The sequence below is a fragment of the Megalops cyprinoides genome, chromosome 13 (assembly GCF_013368585.1).
Source record: "Megalops cyprinoides isolate fMegCyp1 chromosome 13, fMegCyp1.pri, whole genome shotgun sequence".
Taxonomy (NCBI): Eukaryota; Metazoa; Chordata; class Actinopteri; order Elopiformes; family Megalopidae; genus Megalops; species Megalops cyprinoides.
Window position 1 is genome coordinate 11,269,721 of NC_050595.1, and position 24,227 is coordinate 11,293,947.

At 46.8% G+C, this 24,227-nt stretch overlaps 1 protein-coding gene across 1 annotated transcript in view; it reads right to left on the reverse strand.

The window, feature by feature from the left end:
- The window catches only part of LOC118787772 (dual specificity protein phosphatase 8-like), a 54,469-nt gene that overhangs the window by 13,936 nt on the left and 16,306 nt on the right, over positions 1-24,227 (reverse strand). The gene's annotated exons all lie outside the window — the stretch shown is intronic.

Consider the following 24,227-nt stretch of genomic DNA (forward strand, 5'->3'; position numbering starts at 1 on the left):
CCGAGATCGAGAGCTGGGAATATGCAGCTGGCCACCAGGCTCCCTTTGCCTGGAGATGACATAAGCACTACTGAACACTGAAAAGTATTGCTTCAAAACCAACTTATTTTTAAATTGAGATACCACAAGTAAATTATAAAAAAAGTGATTTCTGTTTCAACATGCTTCCAATGACATGAACCCTGACTCCCTCCTTATTTTTGGCTTTAAGAGGGGACCCTGTCCTCTAACAGGGACACGTCATTTGGGGGATTCAGCTGTCACGGGTTGCGTCTGTCACCCTGCCAGACTTCTGCCTCTTTGTGTCATTCTTCTTTCTGCAAGGCCACGTGACCTCTGTTGTCCAGGGGAAGGCAGCGAGTCTCTCCTTCAGACGGTGAGAGACAGCCTCCCTAATCACTCAGACACCCCTCACAAACAATTAACCCATCAGCACTCACCACGCCAGGCTCCCAGTACCCCCCTCTCTCAAAAAAAAAAAAAAACACAGCAGAAATGACACACTGCAAAATAATCCTGTCTGAAAAACCTTTCTCCTGAAGAGTCAGAACAGACCTCAACACCGTTATATCTACTGGTGCTGGTGTGAGGATTTAGCGTGGGGAGAGGGGGGGGGGAACGTCATTTCTCACAGGGTCTCTGGCCTGAAAGACCTCAGTTCAGGACGGCTCTGTAAGTGTAGGCCACCCCGGCAGGAGGACTAAGAATCGGCACATTCTCACCGAGGGGGCGGGAGTGACCCCGGAGCGGCAGAAAGTCACACAGCCGCGGCACTTTACTACGGAATGGTAAACATGCAGGAACGGGGAGCGCTACGGCCACAAAGCACCCCATTGTCGGTGGTGAATTAAAACACAGATGAACCCCAGGCAAGGCCAAACTCACTTCTGATTGCTCTGTGAGTGCTTCGGATTCATTACACTCATTCACAGTCTCTGTTCGGTTGGACAAAATGGCGCCCGTGTCAGAAAGCCAGGCAAGGTGTTTAATATTCCCTCAAGGTGGGGTAGTGTACAGTAGCCTTTTTCAGTGGAGAAGTGTTTTGACAGTTTATGCATGTGAATTTCAGAGCGTAACAAACAACAATGCATATGAAAAATAAACAAAACCTCTCTTTAACACAGCAGCGAGGTGGGATGTCAACCTCACCCCCTCAGCAGTCACGAGTTTCTGAATTACTGCTTTGATAAAATTAGCAGTTCCGACTTTGCGCTACGTGCTGCTTGAAAAAGAGAAAATGGGTCACACGGGTACACAAAAAGGCCCTCGTTCCAGTGCAGTAAACATTTCCCCTGCGAGTTCATAAGCCTTCAATTACAAGCAACCACCAGAAAATATGATGAAATATGACAAATATGGTGAAGCTGGAGCCGGCGCCTCCTGCTGGCCATTGAGCTGAATTGTGTCTCTTGTGCTTCAGGCTGCTGTTCTCTGAAGAGGCTTAAACATTCAAGCAGTGTTCTTCATGGATTCAGCCCAGACTTTTTGTGAGGCATGAACAGTCCACCCTAAGCCCCCTGAGAGGAGGAGTGTGGGCCAGCACCCCAGGGGCCAGAATTCTGTGGTTAGTTAGAAGCTTACGTGGGCAGCTTTGCATGTTTGTTTTTTTTATTTGTTTAGCACAGGGGTATGTCATCAGAGCCCTAAATAGGTGTGGACGTCACTCCTCCGGTCAGCCTCTATTCCTGGGATGGCAGCTGCAGGCCTGCCCCCCTCTTGTGTACAAATAAACGACAATCACCGCGCGCAGCCGTTGCCAGTAAACTTGCCACATGACTAAACACAGCAAGACAAAGCCGCATGAGCACAGGAGCTCCGCTTCCCCGTGTCCTCTTCGAGGAATTAAGCAAACAAGCTGGCTTAGAGGGTGAGCACATGGGTGACAGAGCCAGGGGGGAAACCGATAACCCTGCATCTGAGCAGGGAGGCCAAACACTCCCATCCCCATCGGGACAGATCATTTTCTGCCATGCTTGTTTCCTTTTCTTGTTTTTCCAAAGACGGCAGAGCACACCCCGCGGACACCAGGAGGTCAAAGCTCAAGCAAAGGCTTTCTGTGGTCATTCAGCGTGAATGAGGCCCGCGAACCGGCACAGCAAGCGGAGTCAAGAGGAGTCTGCACACCGCGGCCTCACCAGAAGGCCTCTCTCAGTATACAGGAGGAGTCACCTTGCAAACAATCGCCCCCTCCAACCCCCCCCAACCCCACACTAGAAGAGCACCCCACCACACATAAATTCAGCTGTCTACAGAGATATAAAGCAGCAGAGTGGTCCGTGAGGTGAACAGTCAAGCCAGATACACGAGTCAGAGTGATTATAGCTGGGCCCTCACGCGTGCACTGCAGAGGTCTCCTAAATAAATCAGCCCCATTCAGACGAACACCAGCTCCAGAAATGAGGTACTACGTCACCTGCATACCCCTCAGGCAAACTGATTTTAACTGTAACTGTTCAGCCTCGTAATGCACACGCTGTTCTGGCATAATTCATCCATTTCTTACATAGTTTTCAATTGCTAAGATAATTTTTTTTTTCCATTTGGTGTTTTGTTTGCTCACCGCCTCCCAGATTCATTTTTAGTTGGCATTCTTTGGCTGCACATGGTTTGGTTACGCTCCCGTATACCTTAGGTGGTAGGTGTACATTTACCTCCTGGTTGCAACTGCTATAAACTGATCAAGACTAATGGAAACACAGCTCACAAAAGGCACCATATGCTGACTTCTGCCTAATCCCATCCCCCTCTCCCTCTCCATCAGGCAAACGCAGCTGATTTGTCAGGGAAATGCTCAGGATGGTGTTCACGGTGAGGGGTGAGAGGTCAGGGGGTGAACCATCTCCACCACACACCAGATGGAAAGGCAGGGAACCCTGCTGCCATACTGCTGGGATGTCAACAGCCATGATAGGAGAGTGCCGGTCCATGAACCACAAAAAAATATGTGGAGCTAACACGTCTTACCTGCGACTTCGAGGTGGGAACCAATCAAAGTGTTTTACTGCAGAAGGAAAAGTCTTTTGATGGGTTCAAACCAGCAGGTGATTGACAGCGCCCTGCGGGTCTACCCATCATATGGTTCAAGAACCCCCCTCCCATCACTGGTCAGCAGGCGTTGGGTGGGTGCATTCTCCACACGGTGAGATAGTGGGCAGGGACCGGGGGGCTGTGCCTCCAGAGGACGAGGACCAGGCCCTGAAAGGACATGGCACCTGACACCGCCAGATCCTCTGTCATGATATCAGGAGAAAGCAACGCCGCTCGCGAAATTTACGGCTCCGTTAAAGAGCAGCGGGTGAAAAGACGGGAGATAAGACGTGGAGAACGGCTGGGGGGGGGGGGGGGGGGGGGGGGGAAGGCAGTGCCCCCATGTTGACAGGCCTTGTTGCCAGGGTATCAGTAACAAGCAATTAATATGTAATCGCATCAGTGAGGTAACACTTGCAACGATCCACAGCTGAAGTGCCAGGGGCATGATGTAGTCCTCCTGTTAGGGAGCTGATTGGGTGCCCGCTGAGAGAGTGCCATCACTGAACAATCGCAACCCCCCCCCCTAGGAGCAGCTAACACAGGCGCGGGTACAAGCGAAATGCATGGATCAGATTAACATACAAACGGACATGGCTGTGAGACAGCTGCATCCAAATGGTGCTTCACACGCAAGATGAGCTATTTAAAATTCATGCAAATTAGAGATGAAAATACTAGCGTTCTCCCTTTTTTGTCATTTTTGACACTCAAATACAAAGCTTTTCGCTCTTTCGTCAAAAGCTTAACACAAAACAGAATTACAAAACTAAATCGGTTTATGTTTACACATGGCTACATATACACGTGTACTTTCTACATAAAGTTCATAAAGTTTATAAGGCTCGCAGCACATATTTTTGTATAATATACATGTTAGCACATAAAACACAAAAACCCATTAAGTTCTTCATACTGTAACTCTATTATTTAAATAAAGCTTTAAAACGTCAAAACTTTTCTGACAGTGACTATTTGGCCAAAGAAACAGCAGTTCCTCTCTCACTGACTGACTCCCCAAAATAAAATAATTTTACAGCATGTAAAGGAAAAATAAAATAAAACCATATACTACTATAGCATGACACAAAACCGTTACAGAGGTGAAGCAGGCAAGGACCTTTGCTCTGTAAAATACATCCTGAGACTATATATTACTACACTGTAACCTTGGCAAAGCCAGCGCAAGTCATTGTGAGGGACACATGTAATGTCATTAAACAGTAGTGGTTCAGGTGTGGTCTGCAGCAGATCGGCAGTTTACAATAATGGACCCATCACTGAAGTATATTCTGTCCTAAAGTATGAACTCTTTGCTCTCAAATGACAGGTTTATGAACAACATGGTTTTGAGCAAATTTTACCTCTCTGGACATCAGACAATGTGTACAATGATATTATGGACGATATTCTAGACGTGGATTCATCATACATGTCATTTCATCATACTTTTTTTTTTCTCGGTTCGTCAAAATGATTCATCAACCACACGCACATGCGCGCACACACACACACACACAAATTTGCACGAGAATTCATAGGATGTCATCAGCAGGAAGTTAAGCTGCTGCCAAGGATTTTCTCCTTTCTGCTGTGACTCACTGGTCACACATGAAATGTGTCACCTACTGTATGAGACAGCTCCAGTTCCGCCTGACTGCACCCGACAGGTGTGGACCAGAGGGCCCGCGCCTGCATCGTTTGCGATAATTAAAACTGTTCGGTTCCAATCGTGGGGAAGCGGGGAAGATCACTGCTAAAGTCTATTTGAAAGGACATCCCGAAAACCGCACTCTGTGTAGAATAATAGGGGTGAGGTGGAGACAGAGCTGTCTGTAAGGGTACATCTGTAATTCGCAAGAGGACTAGGGTGTACTCCCTCTCTCTCCCACCTTTCTCTCTTTCACATATGTTACGATTTTGCTCTCTCTCCCTCTCTTTCTCTTTCTCCCTCTCTCTCTCTGGAAACCAGTAGCAGAGTAACGTTCATTCACATTCTCTGTTTGGGAAAACCAGTTTAACAGGGCGTGGGAGGGATCTCCTCAAATCAAATTTTCTCAGCGTTCATTTGTAAGTCCATGTTAAACAAAGGGTTTGGTAAACCTTGGATTCCGACTGGTTAACAGCCATGCAATAATGGGCTATTAATGTGTGGTCAGGCGTGTATTTGCATGAGGAGTATACCATTCAGACTAATCACAGATCATAGGTATTACTCATAACATTCCACATACTGTTTGAACTTGACATGACTGAGCTTGGCATTACATGACATAGCCTCATTTGACCAGTGAATAGTTTTACAAAAATGGTTACAATGGTCACACATATCAGTAACGATCAGAAAAGAGAAACCACAGCGACATGAGTGGCCAGCAAGTCAATATGTTTACCCCTGTGGAGATATTTCACCGTGCTGCAGGACATTTAGATCAGCCAACAGACAAAAGAATAGTAACCACAGAGATTACAACCGAAACTATGATGCCACTGCATGTTTTTATAGGAGGGGAATCCTATCCTTTTGCTGGTATTTTTTTTTAAAAAGCAATTCAATAAACAGATTGTTGGCAGCACATATGTCTGTCATCCATCCAGCCTTTGTGTTAACTAATGCCTCAGAGAGGGCAAGCACTAAACAGTAGTCTATTTGAAGTGTCTTTTCGACTTGATATTTGAGCATATAAACTATGGTTATATGACATTCTGCTCAGTAACCCTACCCATGAACAGGCAGACTACAGTTAACACTAATGACACTACTGTATCAGATTCTGCCATTGGGTTTGTTTTCTCTGCTACTTTCTTCTACCCAATGCCAGTCAAAGTGAGACTGCTTGGTTTCTTTTGTGCTGTTTTCCTGTGAAGTACCATACTCAGAATGTCATACACCTGGGGGGTTTTAACACAGCCCTGCTAATGTTCATCTTTAAATGACGGGTTTAGGAAAAACAGGCTCAGTGACAGCACTCGCTAAATCAAAGAAATGATGTCAACGGAATGATGATGTTGGACAGAGCACTGGGGTTCATGGGAAATTCTAGGGAATTCACATTGGCTATGCCACTGCTAGCATTCTTTTGGTCCAACATTTTATTTTTCATCCTTTTATGTCCAATTTCACAGAATTTTTGAAAATTGCCAAAACTGTGATAACACATAACGGCACACATAAAAAGTAGGTAAATACTTGCACATGGTTTTGTTTGTCTGTTGGTTCATTTTCCAAATGTCTGTTGCTGTCTTAGCTAGCTACATCTGGTAGTACAATGCAGTGTTTATTAAAAGGGGAGAAAAAAAATGTCTTGAGTATCATTACTATTCAGAGTTCTGACACTGACAAGGCAACATGATATCTAGAGAGGTGTAAATATGTTTTGCCATCACCCATCCTCCCCCCACCCGACCCCCAAAGGAATATAACACACTCCAAAGCAGTGCAGAGCCAGGGATAAAGTTATTTGGTGTAACTATCAGGTGCACAACAGGCATTTTGGAAGCAACAGTTACTAGAGCTTAAAGCCTTACATTTTTATGTCAATGCACAGCACCAGGTAACCCATGCCGCAAACATTTAGCACTTTTCCACACTTATGGAGCAGGGTCTATTTGCTGCTCACTGAGATGTGGGAGACATGCTGTCAAGGTCACAATGTCCAAGTCTGCAGAGCTTCCTGAGTTGTGTTCCCTACCCAGAAGAGTGGAGGATCTCTGCTGAGGACTGGGGAAAAACACAGTCAGTTTTCACAGTGTTTTACTTTTGCATGGCCAGTAAACCTTGACTGCCCGGGAACTCACCACCCCTTTCACTCAGGCAGAGGAAACCATGACATCTCCATAACCGACAGTTACGCTGGTGGAGGGGGAAGTGGGAGGGACAGTTCATACAGGAAAAGAGTCCTCTGTACAGTCAAAATGCATCACATCATTACCTCCAATCATTGAGTCATGTCTGCGTCACGCTGCCATGACCATGGTCAGTGGAACATGTAAAACGTATGCCAATTACTTTGGACTAGTCAGCAAAGTAAGCCTAAAAGGAAGCACAAAGGAAAACTATTATAACAGCCTCATTTCAAACTGTGTCACTTCCTGAATTCTGTCTAGTGTGACAGAGAAATAAAAATAATGTAATGAACCTTCCAAAACCAAAATATACATGCATAGTCAAACTGAACTCATTTTATCCTAGAAATCACTGGGGATATATGTAAAACACCATCTAACAAGAGGAACAAATACTTTACAAGTGCTTACCTTACCTTAAAAGGACCTTATAAATCACACGAATACATTGTCGAGACTCAGTTGCAGTTTAGCGTTAAGTGTACTAACTTTCATTTCTGCTGAGCTGTAACCTGAACATTCCATTGTGAAAGTAACCATATTACACTTAAGGTGGCAGTAATGCAGATTTATGAATACAGCTTCCTACACGGGGTGCTGCTCTACATTGTCCTAAATCTCTGGAGGGGTGTGCTGGTAGGGGCGCGGCATCAGGAAGGCAGCGGAGCTGTAAGCGAGAGCCAATCGCCCTGCCCAGGAACACCAGGAATATCTAGGTTATCTCTCCCTGCAATGACGTGGAGCACAGGGCAAGAGATAAGAGACACATCATACTGCTTACGCCACTCGCCCTGCACCGAAGAGTCATTTTCCATATCCCTTTACCTTTCGAGCATTCATCTGTGGCCTAGCTTAAGCAGATGTGTCAGGCCTGCCTTGTTTGTCCAACCTTATGTATACTGGGTGACCACCTAGTGCTTGGCTGAGATAAGCATAAATGGACCATAATTGCAGGTAGACTTTTATTTTGTTACCTTGGTGTCTCTCATTTTCCCAAACAATCATGATCCGCTCACACAGGCTTTTAACTCTAATGAGTAATGTTTAACGCGTGCCAATCATGCTAATTGCTCACTGCCTCAGATTACTTGGCCTGAATTCGCTATCTCAGTTTAGAGCATGGCTGTCACCAGGTGTGATGTCAGGCCCGAAGCATGGCTGATAAGGGGAGGCCGCGTGAACTGTGAACCGCTTTCTAGGTACATGACATCATCTCCGAAAGCTGTCATTGGTCGGCGACTGGCCATCTGCCTCCAAGCATTCCGCAGTGCTTACATCATATGCATCACACTACTGCAAACTCAAAATGTCCACAACGTATTAATATTAAACCAAATTCCTTCCAGATAATTGCTGTTGGGATTGACATCATACCATGTGGTGCCAATCAAGAAACGCCCGGGAATCAAATTAAACGGACGTATTTGGCTCTTGGGGACAAAGATGCTTTAAATCACCATCTGCTGCAGATCCATCAAAGGGCACAAGCGCAAATGCATTTTTTACGCATACCCACACCTTTAATTGCCACTGTCGCTCACCAGGGCATTGTGTCCGGTACAAATACCACATTATAATATTCATAAACTGCCGGAGGGTGAACATCCCCGCAATCCAATTTAGAAAAGACATCACTTTGTTTAATTTGGCATTTTCAGACAAAAGCACCACACAGGGTGCCCGTGGCAAGGACAGAGATGGGTCCCCTGGAACTGGGGCAGCTGTCTGATGTAGAGATGAGGCGAACCTTAACTGCACCCCCTCCCACACACCCCCTCCAAACGCAGGGGTAATGCAATGTGTGAAGGGGGGTTAGGGGAAGCCAGCTGAGCCCAGCCCACAGGCACCCTTCCCCGCAAATGGAGCGGAACAGCAGCGGAGCATCTCTGTCTCCAAGGTATGCGCTCTTTGTGCTCTTTCATCAAACGTTGGGAATGCGAATCTACCGCGCAACCTGCCGCTGCCTCTGTTCCTTATCCTGCCTTAATCAGACAGGCCTTTTCCTGTGTACATATCTGAGCACTGAGCACATCCAGGCCACAGCCAGGAAGGAAGGGCCTTGGGACCCTGACCACTTCTCTGCCACTGACTGCCTACAGTCAAGACTGCCCATCAGTCCCTGCAAAGCAAACAGACTTGAGAAAACATCCACTAACCACTGGTGAAGAGCAGCACTCGAGATGGTGAAAAAGGGAAAGATGAACAGATGAAATGTGCCTCGATGGTGCTGTAGCTCAGGAGATTAACAGTCAGGGAGGGGTTTTTGTTCAACTCTCCATTGTGAATAAGTGGCCCTGAGAAAATGATGATGTCATTCTGCTGCTGTTCAACAGGAAAGGAGTCACCAGATGGGTTACACAACAGGGAGGAAATGCGTTGCTTCTGGGCTTCAAGCAATAAAGGCGATGGAGCACCATGTTAGCTGAATGGCTTTTTATTCAATCAATTTTATTATGAGCTTGGTGCATACGACTTTTGATGTGAAAGACAGGAATTTGAAAAAGGCCTACAACAGAGGATGAATGAATGGCTAAATTGCCACCACTGGCAAAAACCAGCCAAGCGTGAAAGCTGGCACGCTCGCACATTAAGGGCAACCTAATCACATGCCATGAAGTCAGCTGAAGGTGAAAAGGAAAATGCAGCACATCCTGTGATGAGAAAATTTCAAGAAGCGCGTATCACGGCTTGCACAGCAAATATCCTGGATCCTGCCGAAAATGAGAAAAAATTGCTAAACATTCCTGTGAGGTCAGTGTGTAATGGAGTGAGGACATTGAAATGGCAAAAACTGGGACACGTAAAAAAGGGGAGGGTGGGGTTCAAACAGTCATCCATCTGAGGTAACATTTGGCAACTTCACCTTTTATTTGCTCAATGAATCAAAGACAAACTTTAGGGAATTTAAAGGCTTACAGTACGAGGTCCTCTAAAGGACAAAAAGAGATTAAAACCATATGGGTATCATCAATAATTCATTAAATTACTGTTGTGTGCACAACACCGTCTGGTGTATCGTTAATATAACAAGTAATGCAGTATATTTCCATATGGTAAACATTGGAGTTAACTTGAACCAATTCTTACAAAACACCTGGTTGCTATGGCTACTGTTCTGCTCATGATTGTTGAGTCTGGGTAAAAAGTGGGAGATGAGTTTCATGTCACCATTTCTATAGCGGTATGAATGCAGCCCTGGGTTGTGACAGATATTCATGAGTTCAGCAGTAGCATCTTGATCACTGAGGTACGGACTGCGCATAATAAATAAACAAATAAACTACACTGGAAGTCTGATTTCCCAGAATGGACACGCCACCCTTACCAGACAGCAAGTGAGTCTAAACTCACTTGCTGTCTGGTAAACACTCTGAACAACTCTGAATTTGTGAAACCAAAAAATAATAATAATCAGGATGAACTGCATCGGAAGATGCTCATGAATTGGATCTGTCAAGATTTTATCAGGACATCTGGTCAACTTCTATTTAAATTAAACATCCTATGGAAAACCTGTGCCATTCTCTAGTATAACAGTACTATATCATTTACAGGAGTGCAGAACCAAATGTGTCTTACCTGCTGTAACTTACACACCTGGGAGAGCCAAGCAAGATGCAGTGAAGTACAGACACAACCAGAGAGTAAAGATTAGGCAATCTGAGTGGATAGTTCATTACCCAGTATGGAATGCTGGGTGGGATAGGGCTGGCAGCCAGGGGGAGAGGTTCAGAGGATGAGGGATGGAGGTGGACTTCTGGAGGAGTAAACTACATTTCTTCGTGGGCCGAGGATCAGGGCGAATGAAGACACTATCGGGAATACTTGAAATGATGACAAAATCTGCATTCTTCACACAGGGGCCTTGGACCGAGGAGGGAACCCAAATTTAGCCTGGTCGGAATGGAAAATCTTTATCAGGAAATGAACACAGGGGCTGCGTCATGGGCGGGTTAGGGGGGTCTGGGGGGGCAATGACGTTCTCTCTAAGAGGGCAGAGAAAAGCCAAGCAGGAGAGAGACAGCGTTTTTGGTTTTGGTATTGTGAGAGTTTTCCGAGACTAAAGGGGCTGTAGAGAGTCCTGCCAGCAACACGCTACACCATACTTCCCCAGTGTGTAAAAAGGCTGCATATGTGTTTACTGAACAGCTAAAATACAGGGATATTCAAATGGCTTTTCAAAAATTCAAAACAACATACAGCTGCCTGGATGACCATGAGTCGTTACATACAAAGGGATGGAAATGTCACATGACTTTCTCTTGCCAGAAAAACAGACCTTTTCTATACACTGGTGTTCACACAGGTTTCCCACTTTTGTTTTTTGGTAGTAAGTAAGAAAACAAGTATCTAGCGGAAGAGGCACGTCTCTAATCTGATCGCAGTGTACGGCCAATGGAAATTTGTCAGAATGCCGGTAAACATGACAGCAGAGGCTAAATGAAACCAAAAATGCACCTCCCACGCTGTATTCCTTCATGATGAAACCACTTCCAATAAAGCAATGAGGAGAATGGCCTGGGAGGAGGCCAGGAAAGAAGCGCACCTCGTTACGGGGCAGTGTTTTTCTCCTCCTCTTGCTACTGTTGTGTTGGAAAGGCACGCAGGAAAGATGCATGCCAGCTATTCTGTTTAGTCTTGTTATCATGTTAGAGAGATGGGGCGAGCGCAGAGCAGAGAGCCAGAGATGGCAATCGCTACTCACCCCCCCACCCCCCCACCCACCAACTCCTCACAGCTAACTCCCGTGGTTCCGCTGTCCGGGAGATTCTCAGCTCCATTTTTAAGATGGAATGATAACCATGTTTGCGTCACCCGGGTAACGGCACAGGGAGCAACACCGACAGAGAGAGAGAGAGGATGCCGGGGCGTGCAGCGCTCAACCTCTGCAGATGTCCTTCTATTTCCAGTTCGCTGCGAGAGAGAGAGCGGGGATGTGCGATCATCTTTCAGACGCTGGCCGTGGAACAAGGTTCCTCTTCCATGTCTCGAAATTGCTCCCGGCTCTCCGCTCTTCTGTAATGTCTCTCCCCTCTCCGTCCCCCCTCCAGCGTTCTCAGAACACCCCACAACAAACTGTTTATGGGGTGAGATTAACTTGTTATAAGACCCCTTTTCTGACACCGTAAATCTGAGTGTGGAATTGGCTTCGGCCTTTGTGTTACTACCGCAGACTTCTGATTCCAAGTAAAAACTTTCTCCCTGAGCAACTAAGTTGATTTATAGTACAATATATATAGATAGTACACATTAACTGCTTTCATATGAGAAATGCTAGAATGTTTTCAGGCGATGCAACACAGAGCTTCCACCTTATCACTTAAACTACATTCGAGTGTGTTCTGCCATTTAATTTGGACCCTGAGGGGTTCAAGTCATTTGCCGTAACTGCACCAATCAGCCTGCTGTGGATTTTCAACAATATCGCAGAACTTAACACAAGCAGCACACATGCTATAGTCTTTATCTACTATTACTGCCATCATTTCTTTAATCATTTATTTGGCAGCAGCTCATATCCAAAGCCACTTGCACTTCAAATGCAGTAGTACAGTCAGTAACACAATGAATGACCATCAAGCTGAATAACAATGATCATTTATGAGCATAAAACAGTAATTACTTTTGCTCACATACAGTGCCTAACAATCATTATTACAATACCACTAATCACTATGTTAAGAGCGATAAATAACATGCCATTAACTACAAAGAGAGATATTTAGCCACACAGTCTACTCATGTGCCCAGCAAACCTAATAATTTATATTACATAGCACAGAGTAGCCACATTAGCACAGGACATTCCTGTTGGATCTGTGCATTTGTGATTAATTCAAATCTTTGCATGTTTAACTTACAAACACACAATTAGCAATTAAAGATGAGGAGTAAAGCTATTAAAGATGAGGAAGAAGAGGAGGAGGTGGGGAGGGATGAAGAGTGTGCTTGTTCCCCCAAGGGGTTGGGCTTTTGGGATGGAGGGATATGGGGGGGGGGGGGGGGGGGGGGGGGGGGGGGGCAAAATCAGCTCTGCTTTGTTCCAGCGTGTGCGTGGTCCCTTTAAGACGGCAGAGGTTAGGGAACAGTCAGCACTGCCCCAGAGAGAGCAGCAGGAATGCAGATGGATCACGTCATCCCGGAAACATTTGGCACCACTGGCCCGCGAGCTTATTTTCATCACACACACGCACACAGACACACACACACCTCCACACACACACACACACACACACACACACACACACACACACACACACATACACACATACACACACACACACACGAACACAGAATGTGAGGCCTCGGACACAGAGCGTGGGATATTGATTTATACTTCTGTGCATGTTTTACAGCTTTTCCTCAAGCACCTCCTGTATTTATGCTGGACAGAGAGAAAGAGAGAGAGAGTGAAGAAGAAAGAGAGAGGGAGATGGCAAGAAAAGGAGAAACAGCGAGAGGGAGGGAAAGAATGGGTGAGAAACGTAGAGACAAAGGGAGTGAGAGATAGAGGAAGAGTGAGCAGGAGGAGAGAAAGGGAGGGACTGAAAGATAGAAGGAAAGAGAAAAAGAGAGAGAGATGTAGATTTCATCGTGCAGGACTGGGGGGATAAGACTGGTGGGCTGTCAAGCCTGGAGCAGCATGGGATGTTCTCCATACAGCCCCCTGTGTCTTTCCTGCCAGATGTTCTGATCACGATTTTCACAAGTCTTTCAGCATCTCGACATCTACAAGATGTCGCCACGAGACAATATTACATGAAGGGAGATGTTAAAGCATGGCGCAGTCTGCTCAAAATAATTTACACCATCTTACTGTAGCTCTTTTCCTGTTTGCCAGATAAGAATGTACACATTGGGGAATAAAAGGAAATGTACGCACAGCAGGAAATACAACGGAACAGATAGTGATGCCAGAGCTGGGTGGAAATATTGATTTGCCCTCTACTGATAACAGCTGACGTAATTACGATGACTTTCTATTCTGTTCTTCAATGTCTGTTATTCTAGGAAGTCCTTCCTTGACTGCATTGCCTTTTGAAAATACTTCAAATGCGATGGAGTCTTTCACATTAAAAAAAAGATGGTTATTATGAGGCTACAGTACAACGCTCCTCTGCTGTCCACACTTTCCAGATAACGAGTTCCTCTAAGGCTGAGCAGCCCTGCCCTAATGAATTAGCATGTCTCAGTGGCTGTGTGTGCACTGATTAAGCAGGCAGTCCAAACAGGCTGGGGCTTCTGCCTGGAGAGAAAGAAGGGGAAAGTCATGCTCTCTCAGTCTGGCTACTGCGGGGTGAAAGTGGGGCTACATGCTCCACTGCACTACGGCACTGGGCAAAAACACATAGGAGAATGAGGGAGGGAGGTGCAGGTTATTCCCACACCCAATAAGCTGAGAGAACCCACACCACACAGAGCATGTCCCCTGCAGCAGCTCGCTGAACGACGCCGAAGGATTGGTAAAGTAACGCAGTCACCTGATTCAAATGCCCTGCTCTGTCCTCCTGCTGTTTTCGCTGTCTCCCTTGGAACGATTTCCAAGGCTTGCCGTAGCACTGCTCGCTCTGCCAAGAAAATGCTCAAACCCTGCAGATAAAATGAGGCAATTTTGCAAGCACTCCCTATTTTGGAAAATATAGAGAGCTGTGGCCTATACCTCCCAGAGCACACTGCACCCCGAGCGTCCCACCCTGAGAGCATCCCAGGCAAACACCCGCCTTGTCTTCACCGGTGTGTGTGTGTGTGTGTGTGTGTGTGCCTGTGCCTGTGTGCCGGAGACGACCTGTCTGTGTGTTTCTGTGTATGAGTGACCAGGGCCATGGTGACGCAAGCTGCTACATAAACAGAATTTCAGAACCAGGAGAGTGGTGGCAACGCTCTGCATGGAGACAAAGCCGTGTTTACAACCCACATCCTCCCCTGCCTTTTCTCATCCTTGGAATTCTTCGGAGAGGAAGAGGCCTGCCAGGAGCCAGGAAAGTGACACGGAGGCCTACTTTATTTGACTGAGCACCTCGCTCGCATGCAATCCGCCCCAGAGCCCCGGGAAACACTCAAAGAGCGCTGTGGGACTGCAGAGTGCTGTGAACGGGCGGTGCAAGGAGACCGATTCCTAGATGGGAGAGCACTGCACATGAATGGGGACACTCAATCCCTGACGGGACTTTAGATGGATACTGATGCCTAAATGAGAGAACGATATACACTCCTCTCTGCGCAGGGGTGTCTGCAGGTGGAATGCACAGCTGTTATGGTACGGGGAAACTGGGAAATAAGCATTTATGTGACACAAAGCATCTTTTGCTCAGTTGTATTAGCGTGGATTACCAATACCAGCTGCAGGTGGAAAAGCCATGAATGAGTATTGCTTGTAACTAGACAAATCAAGTTAATAAAAATATGAACAGCTGTATTTTTTGCATGGCCCATCAGACAAAATATGTGACAGCCCCACCCAGGGGACAGCCACTCTGCAGAAAAACAGCCCTGCCTGGCAGACAGAGCAGCCGGGGCTCGTCTTCTAACCTCATCTCCCTCAGATGGCCCAGGGTGATAGTGAATGAGGGAGAGATTCACATCTGACAGCAGCAGCTCTGTGCCCCCCCCCCCCCCCCCCCCCACGCCTAAGTGCTTACTCTTTGGGAGTTACTGTGAATCAGCTCCCATGAATTTCACCCCCCCCCCCCCCCCCCCCCCCCAACACCCCCACCTCCCCAAAAGTCCAATGCCCAACAGCACTATCTGTCCTGTACAATGTCAGAGAGTGAGGACACCGGCATGGTTGCTATGCAGTGATGTACTGTACAGTGATACAGAGAGTTGTTGCATGGCTGCAACATCCCTACACCGTGATACAGACTGAGAGTTCTTGATTTGCTACCACATCCCTGAACAGTGATAGAGAGTGAGAGTGTTTGCCTGGCTGCAACATCCCTGAACAGTGATAGAGAGTGAGAGTGTTTGCCTGGCTGCTACATCCCTGAACAGTGATAGAGAGTGAGAGTGTTTGCCTGGCTGCCACATCCCTGAACAGTGATACAGAGTGAGTGTCTGCATGGCAGCCACATTACATTGCTGTTACATGGCAGCCATGCCAACGCCCTCCCTCGATCTCACACTACAGCATTGCGTGTCCACTTTTTTGCGTTTTTAAGTGTTGACAGGAGAACTGGCATGGCTGCCATAGCCAGCCAGACCCAGAGAGCTAAGCCCTTATCAATGTTCAGAATACAAAAAGCTGACATTTTCAAACGGGAACAGGTTTACGTCACTCACAGTTCTATTGAAAGCATGCAATAGATTAGGGTAAAATGAATCTATTCATCTCTGTAGAATAGAGCATTTGGGTTTTTTTGGGCTGTTTGATAAATGCTGGGTTAGCAGGCAGTCAGATAAAAAAGTGCACACCCAAGGTCAATGATAAGGAAAAAAATAACACATTTCATATCAGTTTGGAAATGAAATTTCAAAGAAAGTGACCTTTGACATAGTTTATTCAATCCTATCAGCATTCTTCTACGATAGGATTTTTTTTTTACCATGGGAACACAAAACCCTCTTCAGCTTTACAAACTAGTCATCTGCAGAGTTTAGGTGTTAACATAGACAAAAGTTTTTACAAAGAGTACGGTTGCATGGCAAATGTTGTTTTTAAGGCTTTGAGAGATGCTGGGAGAAATACTTCAAATGCTCCTGTATAATCAGGGACTCACTGAACGACCCCGCCACACACACTCTCCTTGGCCAGCATGATTCGCTCAACACTTAAAACTGACCTCAGTGCAGTGCTTCAGCGTGCAGTGCTTTGACCTGTTAACCATTAAAAGTCAAAGGAACAGGTAAGTTCATAACTTGTGAATGCATTAGCACTGGTAAAAGCTACAAAGGAACTTTAGGTGTCCCCATTTCATACAAGAAAAGGACAAGCTGTCAGACAAAACAGTTATGGTGGACTCCAAATGTACTTCTGCCCTTGCTAAATGTAACAAAAAGATGAACTGACACAAGCAGGCGCACAAACCTTTCAATTTCTCAAATAAAGAAAAATTTGAATACCTAAACTGCTCAGTGCAAAATGTGCCATATGTCATAAAATGTTATGCATTTTAAAAATGACTGCCAGTCTGTGTGGTTTTTGTTTGGTTGAGGAAAAGAAACCGCATAACATGGGAACTTATAAGCTGCTAAACCTCATATTAGTATTATTATAGACTTTTGAGAATGTGTATGTGCGTATGAATCTATGAGTGGGGGAAAGTGGGGAGAAAGTGGGGAGAAAGTGGGGGGGGGGGGGGTAGTTAAAGGTCACCACTTTGACCTCGATATCCTCCAGAGAGCGTGCGGACCAAGGTCGGAGCCGAGGTGCAGGAGGGACACCAGATGTGACGGCTTCGGCCTATAAATAGAGCCCCATTCTCAGCCTGGAGAGGGTGGGAGCGAGAGAGAGAGTGAGAGAGAGAGAGACGCGCCAATTCACAATAATGGGCCGGGGGGACTCCAGGGAGGTTACCTCACCTTCCTCTGGCACCGGCGGCTTCTTCTCAATGGATCCATTGATCTGCCGTCCTGGCCCCACCAGTAATGGATACGGCCTGGAGGAAGCCGCTAGGAAGCTGCACGGGAGGGGACCGGCGCTCTGACCACACACATCCAAACGCTTCCTTCCTCCTTCCACACACGTACCCGTCCCGCCACGTCGGCGGTGCAGGCTTAAAACCCAAGCAACAACTCGCATCAGGGAAACCTTATTGGGTTCTCTGGGACAATACAACAATGGAAACGTGAAGATGAACCAAGAAGTTATAAATCAGCCAGGTCACTGGGCCATTGTGACTGTTTTCAAGCCGACTATCACATTGTGTCAGCCAGCGTGCAAATACTTTTTAGACACTGGCTGATATGTTGCAGTACGATCGAAGGAACCCAATGTTTTATGACTGTTCAATGTGATTTTGGCAGTCGGTCCCCAATTTAAAAGCTCTCACTTTGCACAATGGCATGACATCACCAAGAAAGCAACCCACGAGTCCTAAAAAAACGTGATTTGGACAGAGCTTTAAAAATAGTCATCGAACATGCGTCACCACCATGACCTTTACAACTGCAGCGTAAGCCAATGGCATGACTACAGTGTATGTCTCACAAGGAGTGCTGTACAGGTGTAACCTATGATACAACACAGCTTTGACAGTACAGAGAACTTAACAGCTTCCCCTGCTACAGAGTGAGGCTCCATGAGAGGAAGAAGTGGGTGAGACAAGCGGGGCTCTTCTACAGAGAGGAAGTGGTGACCAAGCTCATCTCCACAGCGGGATGAGTAACAGCATCATCTCAGCTGTACACCCTGTTCCAGTTCCAATTCCACACTGACTGCAGCACTGGTGTCATTATATAATAGTCATAGTAACAATAATAACAAAAATGATCCTGATGTTAAGATAATGATAAGAAGGAGAAGAAGTGTGTGCTAACACACTGAGCTGTAGAAGGTGTCAGGTGTAGTGCATGACTTGCCATAGCGTTGCAAATGAAAAGACTTATTTCAAGTCACCAAAATCAGAGAAAAAAAAAATCCCTCCTTGTGTGCTGTCATTAACATAAGCATACAGACTGATCCAATCCTGACAAGAAAACTCTTCTGAATGCAAATTTTATACTTGATATCACATGGTTCACTTTATTCAGTCAATGAGATGACTTGAAAATGCTATCTGAAACATGCTAAATGCAAATTCATGTGTTAAAAGTACCTATGAATGGCATGCATCATTGGAAAAGCAAATACGACTTTCAGAAAGTTTAATAAGTACTGTATAAATTTTTAATCCTGAGGAAAAAAAAAAAATATTATATGCAGCATGACATCCACAGCTAAGCTTTGCTTCTGCAGCCAGTTTTGAACGAGTCAGGCAGGAAAATAATCCCCACTTCCCAGGAGGCTGGGTCCTCCTCAGTACTTCACTCAGCATTTTGGACAGAATGGAACCAAGAACGAGGCATAAGACTGCGTGCGGATTACCATGTGAGTTATCAGCTATTAGCACCGTGAAACCCCCTGGCCTCAACGATTCGGCTAATTACAGCTTTTAAGAACCTCGCGTCTGCAAATGACCAATTTCAGACGCGTTTCTGGCTTAATATTGCAAAACCACTTTGGATGGAATTCTCTCTCACGCACTTTCTCTCTCTCCCCCCTATGTCACTGGCAGCGTTGGAGAGTGGGCCGGGTGCAAGGCTCAGAGCATAAACAGCTCCCCATCTTACCTAAACACTCCACACCAGTTTAATCAAGCCGTTTAAATGGAGACATCCCAAGGGCCACCGCATCTGACCTCCAAATATTTACTTTAGCTTCCTTGTGGGAGAGTGAGCATTTTTCAAAGCGTCATTAACCGCCATTAACGCGCTGTTAAGAACGGAGGAATTCTTTCCTAATTTCGAAAATGAGGTTCATTATTAAGACCTCAATGTGCAGCCATTATGTGAGCAAACGCTGGTGGCTTCCTTGTGTGCATTTCGAGCTTCGTTTCTGAACATGTGTGCATCCCAATTTAGGGAGTTTTATGCTGCTGCAGCTAACTCCCCCCAACGGCACAGGAGAGCATGTGAGATTGTTCTTGCATTCAATGTCGGTCCTGTCCACGGGTCCTTCAACCCCAACCCCCCCCAGCCACTACCACCCCCCATTCCCCCCGTCTGTCCCTTGGAACGCAGTGCACGTGAGGCAGGGGGAAGCGGCACTAAATTAACCGAAAACGCAGGAGAGGAGAGGCCCCCGCTCTGGCGTCACCCAGGTATGAAGTCATCGCTGGCGTTAATGATCTCATAAATCAAGTCTGGCCTGGAGGCGGCAGATTGAGCGGCGGGGGTCCCGGTGCTCCAAGACCACTGATCTCATGCTCAGGCTCCGTAGGGAACAGTGGAGTGAGCGGGGGGAGACCCGAGTCCAGACAGCAACTCCGACCCAGGACATGGGCATCCCTCCGGAATGCCGCTGATTTACAGATTTTCAAAACCTCTACTCTGCTACTATATACATCTATACATATTTTACTGTACATCTGGTGATAATATGAGATTTTTCACTTGGGGGAAAGGGGGACTTGGGACCATCTGGTGTCTTGGGGACAATAATTCAGGTGAGTGGGTCATAACGTCAGGACAACCTGAAGCCAAAGGATGGAGGATAGTGGCTAATTTCTGCTGTCTGCTGCTGTTTTATGCTTAAATGCAGAGTGAAAATATGAAAAGTGTACTACAATGGCAGTGTTGGGGATCTCAATCATGCACCATTCTCCAAAGACAGAGGTGTGAGATGGAAGCGGGAAGGATTTGGCATGTTTATATATGCATTAATTAGCATCCAGTCCAAACATTCTCAAAGCTACACAGTAATCTCATGAGACAGACAAACACACAGACAACCCAAAAACTTGATCCTCGGTGTTAATCATCCCATATTGCAGTTCTGCAACCAAGGCTTGGCTGGTGAGCTCAAACCACGTCAAAAATTAGCCACTGCGATAACGCAGGTCCAATCTCGGAGACTTGGAATTAGGAACAAGTATAAGACCAACCTACCATGGGCTGCTGTTTATACACATTCATCATCCTTCAGAACATTTTTCTACAACTTGTGAGTATGAACAATAAGTGTTTCACTCCTGAGTTAATTGGGCCCATTCATAATCCTGACACTGGTGTCCTCAGAGAGTGGTATACTCTCACAGAGAGGTGACACAGAGCGACTACTCTGCCTTTCGCTCCACAGGGTGACAAACCCATTGATCTGGGCTGGGTGACCCTGTGGAAATGAGGACATTCACAGAGCCCAGGATCTCTGACTGTGACTGTTTTCCTGGCAGGAGTGAAACTGGATTCACTGTGTTCTTAAACAATTTACTCGTGTCTATTTTGTCATGTACATCTAACATTAACACTGAGGAATTTCCCCTAAGGTAATACATACACAAAACTGTTCATAAACATGCACCTTAAAAAAAAACAGTGTAGCTCTGCAAATGAGTTATATTCACTAAATCCCAGTGGCACACAATGATTCAAAGAAATTTCACTTTTGTAGTTCTTGGAAAGTAGAACGATAAACTCCATGGGCCTTGCACGCACACGGACACATGCGCGCAAACACACACGTACATACAAATACACGCACACAGACAGCAGAGCCTTGCTTTCCCCATTAATTTGTAACCCGGAGCTCAATTGGAACTTGCACCACCGGCTCCCTGGTTCTGACAGTAAACCAGAGCGCCTGCTCATGCTCCACTGGGCCCTGCCCCTGGGGCAGACCGCTCTGGAACATCACACACAGAGCAAACCAACCATCACGAGTGCACGCACGCACTCCACAAAGAAACCAGAGGGAAGGACCCATCCAGTCAAGCCGTACAGCAGATAGCTGCGTTCCGAAGGACAGGCCACAGGGGACGGCTGACATCAGGGGACAGAGTGCCTGAGGACTCTGCCAGTCCGTCCAGACATATGGCTCACTCCAGAGAACAGGGTCACGCTCACCCCCTCTTTCGGGTACAGCCACCGGGATGGTCTCAAGGACGAATGCCCAGCACGGGGTCCGGCATGAAGGAGAGACAGCCATGATGTCACAGCCGGTGGGGGGGGCAGGGGGTTGCAGGGGGGCAGAAAGGGGGGTGGAAGGGGCTCAGAGGAGTTCTCAGAGGTGAAGGCAGCAGAGGAAAAAGCACCGGCATAGCACGCCTGCAGTTGGACAGCTGGCATGCCGCGCCCGCGAGTCAGAGTCCCCGCACGCCCGCGGCATCCTAATGAAGTGGCGTTAATTGCACTGCGGCAGCGACCCGCCGCACGCTCGTCGCCATCTGCCAGGACCTGCGTGCGCCCGACCCGCAGCAGGCAGGTCCCGCAGAACAAATGCCATCAACAAAGACCGCACACATCCCGACGTGCAGGTGGGTCGGCACGACTACCTCACCCTTGCTTTGGTGCTGCTTCAAAGAACTGAATGGCCATTAGCATTCCAAACTTCTTATTCTGCTCTCAAGAGAACTTTAAAGTAATGTATCTCTATTTAGTTCAACCGTATTAATTTAGCAGAGGGGGAAAGTGTTTTTACAGTACACCCCCCCCCCCCCCAACAAAAAAAAGAAAAATACACTATTTTTGTTTTTCTGAGTGGTATATAGTATGAAGTGGGGTTCTCACAGTGTGACAATGGTGTGAGCCTCAGTGTTAATCTGAGCAGGAGTGAGACTCAGACGTGGTTTAATCTTCATAACCAGAGACACGGAAGGAATGTAGGGCGCCAAGGTTTCATAGAAACAGCTTGCAACATCTGCATTTCGCAAAATCCTGACACAAAATAATGGGTTCTTTATTAGCAAAGAAATATCTGGGGCATGATGGTTTCCAAAATACATTTCCATAGTGTGGCAGGCTAAAACTTATAATTCAGCTGCTTGAATAACACACATTCATGTTCTTTTGCCTCATCCACAAGCTATGCTTCAATCCTTTTCTAAACCAGTGTGTCAGCCAATGAAAATGCAGTGCATCGACCAGTCCATATATGTGCTCCTGTTAATTGCTGGCGTGTCTCCAGCCAGCCAAACACTTTCTGAGAAGGCCAGTGTATTAACTGTGGTTGAGGCAGCCACCAATATATGCTTGTATTTTTTTTCACTCTTCACCGTTCAGCATAAATCGCCATGATTAAAGCACCTCACTCTCCACCTACAATACCTCCACCTTCAGTCCACAGCCAGTGGGGCGGGGCAGCTCGGCCCACTGCACCACAACCTCTCTCATCACCGTGGTGACGGATGCACATGGCAGGCATAGCTGTAAATCTTCACCCTCCGTGTTATGAAACAAAACATGGCCATGAGGACAGGTAGCTGCCTGGAGCCAGGTGGTTTCTTTAAGCAGATGACAGCAGGAAAACAGGAGTTAACCACACTGCAGCTGCCGGGCTCTCCGCTCTCTGCCTCTCCAAATGCCCCTAATGATTATCTCCCTCAGCGTACCCATAATGCACAGCTCCAGCTGCGCGGGGGAGGCAACTGAGTGATAGGAGCTGTGTCAACGCTCCGCTGGCTCTGACTGGAAGGGGCTGGCACATCCTTGCGTGTCAGTGTTGGGGTCTGACCTTTCGGGAGTTGATCCAACACGTTCGTCTGGCTTGGAGCTGATGCCGAGGTATGAATCAGCCCGCACTCCAGGGGGCAACACTCAGCATTCCTATCAGTCTCTGTGACAGGTTCTCCTCTTGGGTGACTAGGTGCGGAGAGTTTCTTTCGATGGCTTTGACATGCAGGGTTGACAGACGTTTATCACATACGCCCAGCTGAAGCTCGGTCCACTGTGTCTCTATAGCAGCTGCTGCAAGGAAGACACACCCTTTCTGAAGTGCCTGAACACTTTCTACAACGTGTCCTACATAGGAACTACACAAAGGCCTTTATAAGCACTGCAAACAGCTTCACAAGCACTACGCAGACACTCATAAACCTTTATACCAACTAACACAGACTGCCATGAGGTATGCTGCGTCTCCAACGACCTCGTAACTGACATTACCAAAGACCATTATGGTCTCTAGGCTAAGGTGGGACTCGGGGAAAACAGTGGAATTCTCACCCAGGAGATGTGACCAAACCCCCAGTCAGACTGTAGACAGCAGAGAAGGGAATTTACCTCCCAAGTTAATATGAGGATTTCCTGGACAGTTAAATGGTCTCATAAAAACAGCCTCAGGAAAAAATGTCACTTTAAGGTTTGTAGACACAGATGTTCAGCAATTGCACACATCATCCGTGTAACAAAGAATGTGAATCTCAATAGGAAAAGATGTCATTTTCACATTTTACCATTTGCAATAAAGCATGAGTAATGTGCCAACACATGCTTATTTCAGCTAGGTGCATGGTTGTCACCAGGCGTCTGGAGCAGTGAGGCAGGCCTAGCATGGAGCTAGTTACACGTAGCTACAGTTCACACTGTACAGTCGTTCAAAGAGAACCAAAATATCCACCAGCCTTTTACACACAAAACACATTGTTCCACAGCCCAGAGAGTGATCTGATGGCGGATCCACCACGACAGACATGTTCAGTGCAGGGAGGAGGGTGCTCAGCTCAAAAGGGACAGGATGAGGGCCTTCTGTCCTACTAACACTCTGGAGGCATGTTAAACCCCCTCCCCAGTGTCCTCCTCAAGAACAGGACATTCCAGGATGGCCCACCCCACCCCGCTGGGCACTCTGCATCATGGGACACATTCACAAACGCGGGCGCACACACGCACACACACACACACAGGGCCCGTGTGGGAGACTCCCCTCCTCCATCCCCCTCACC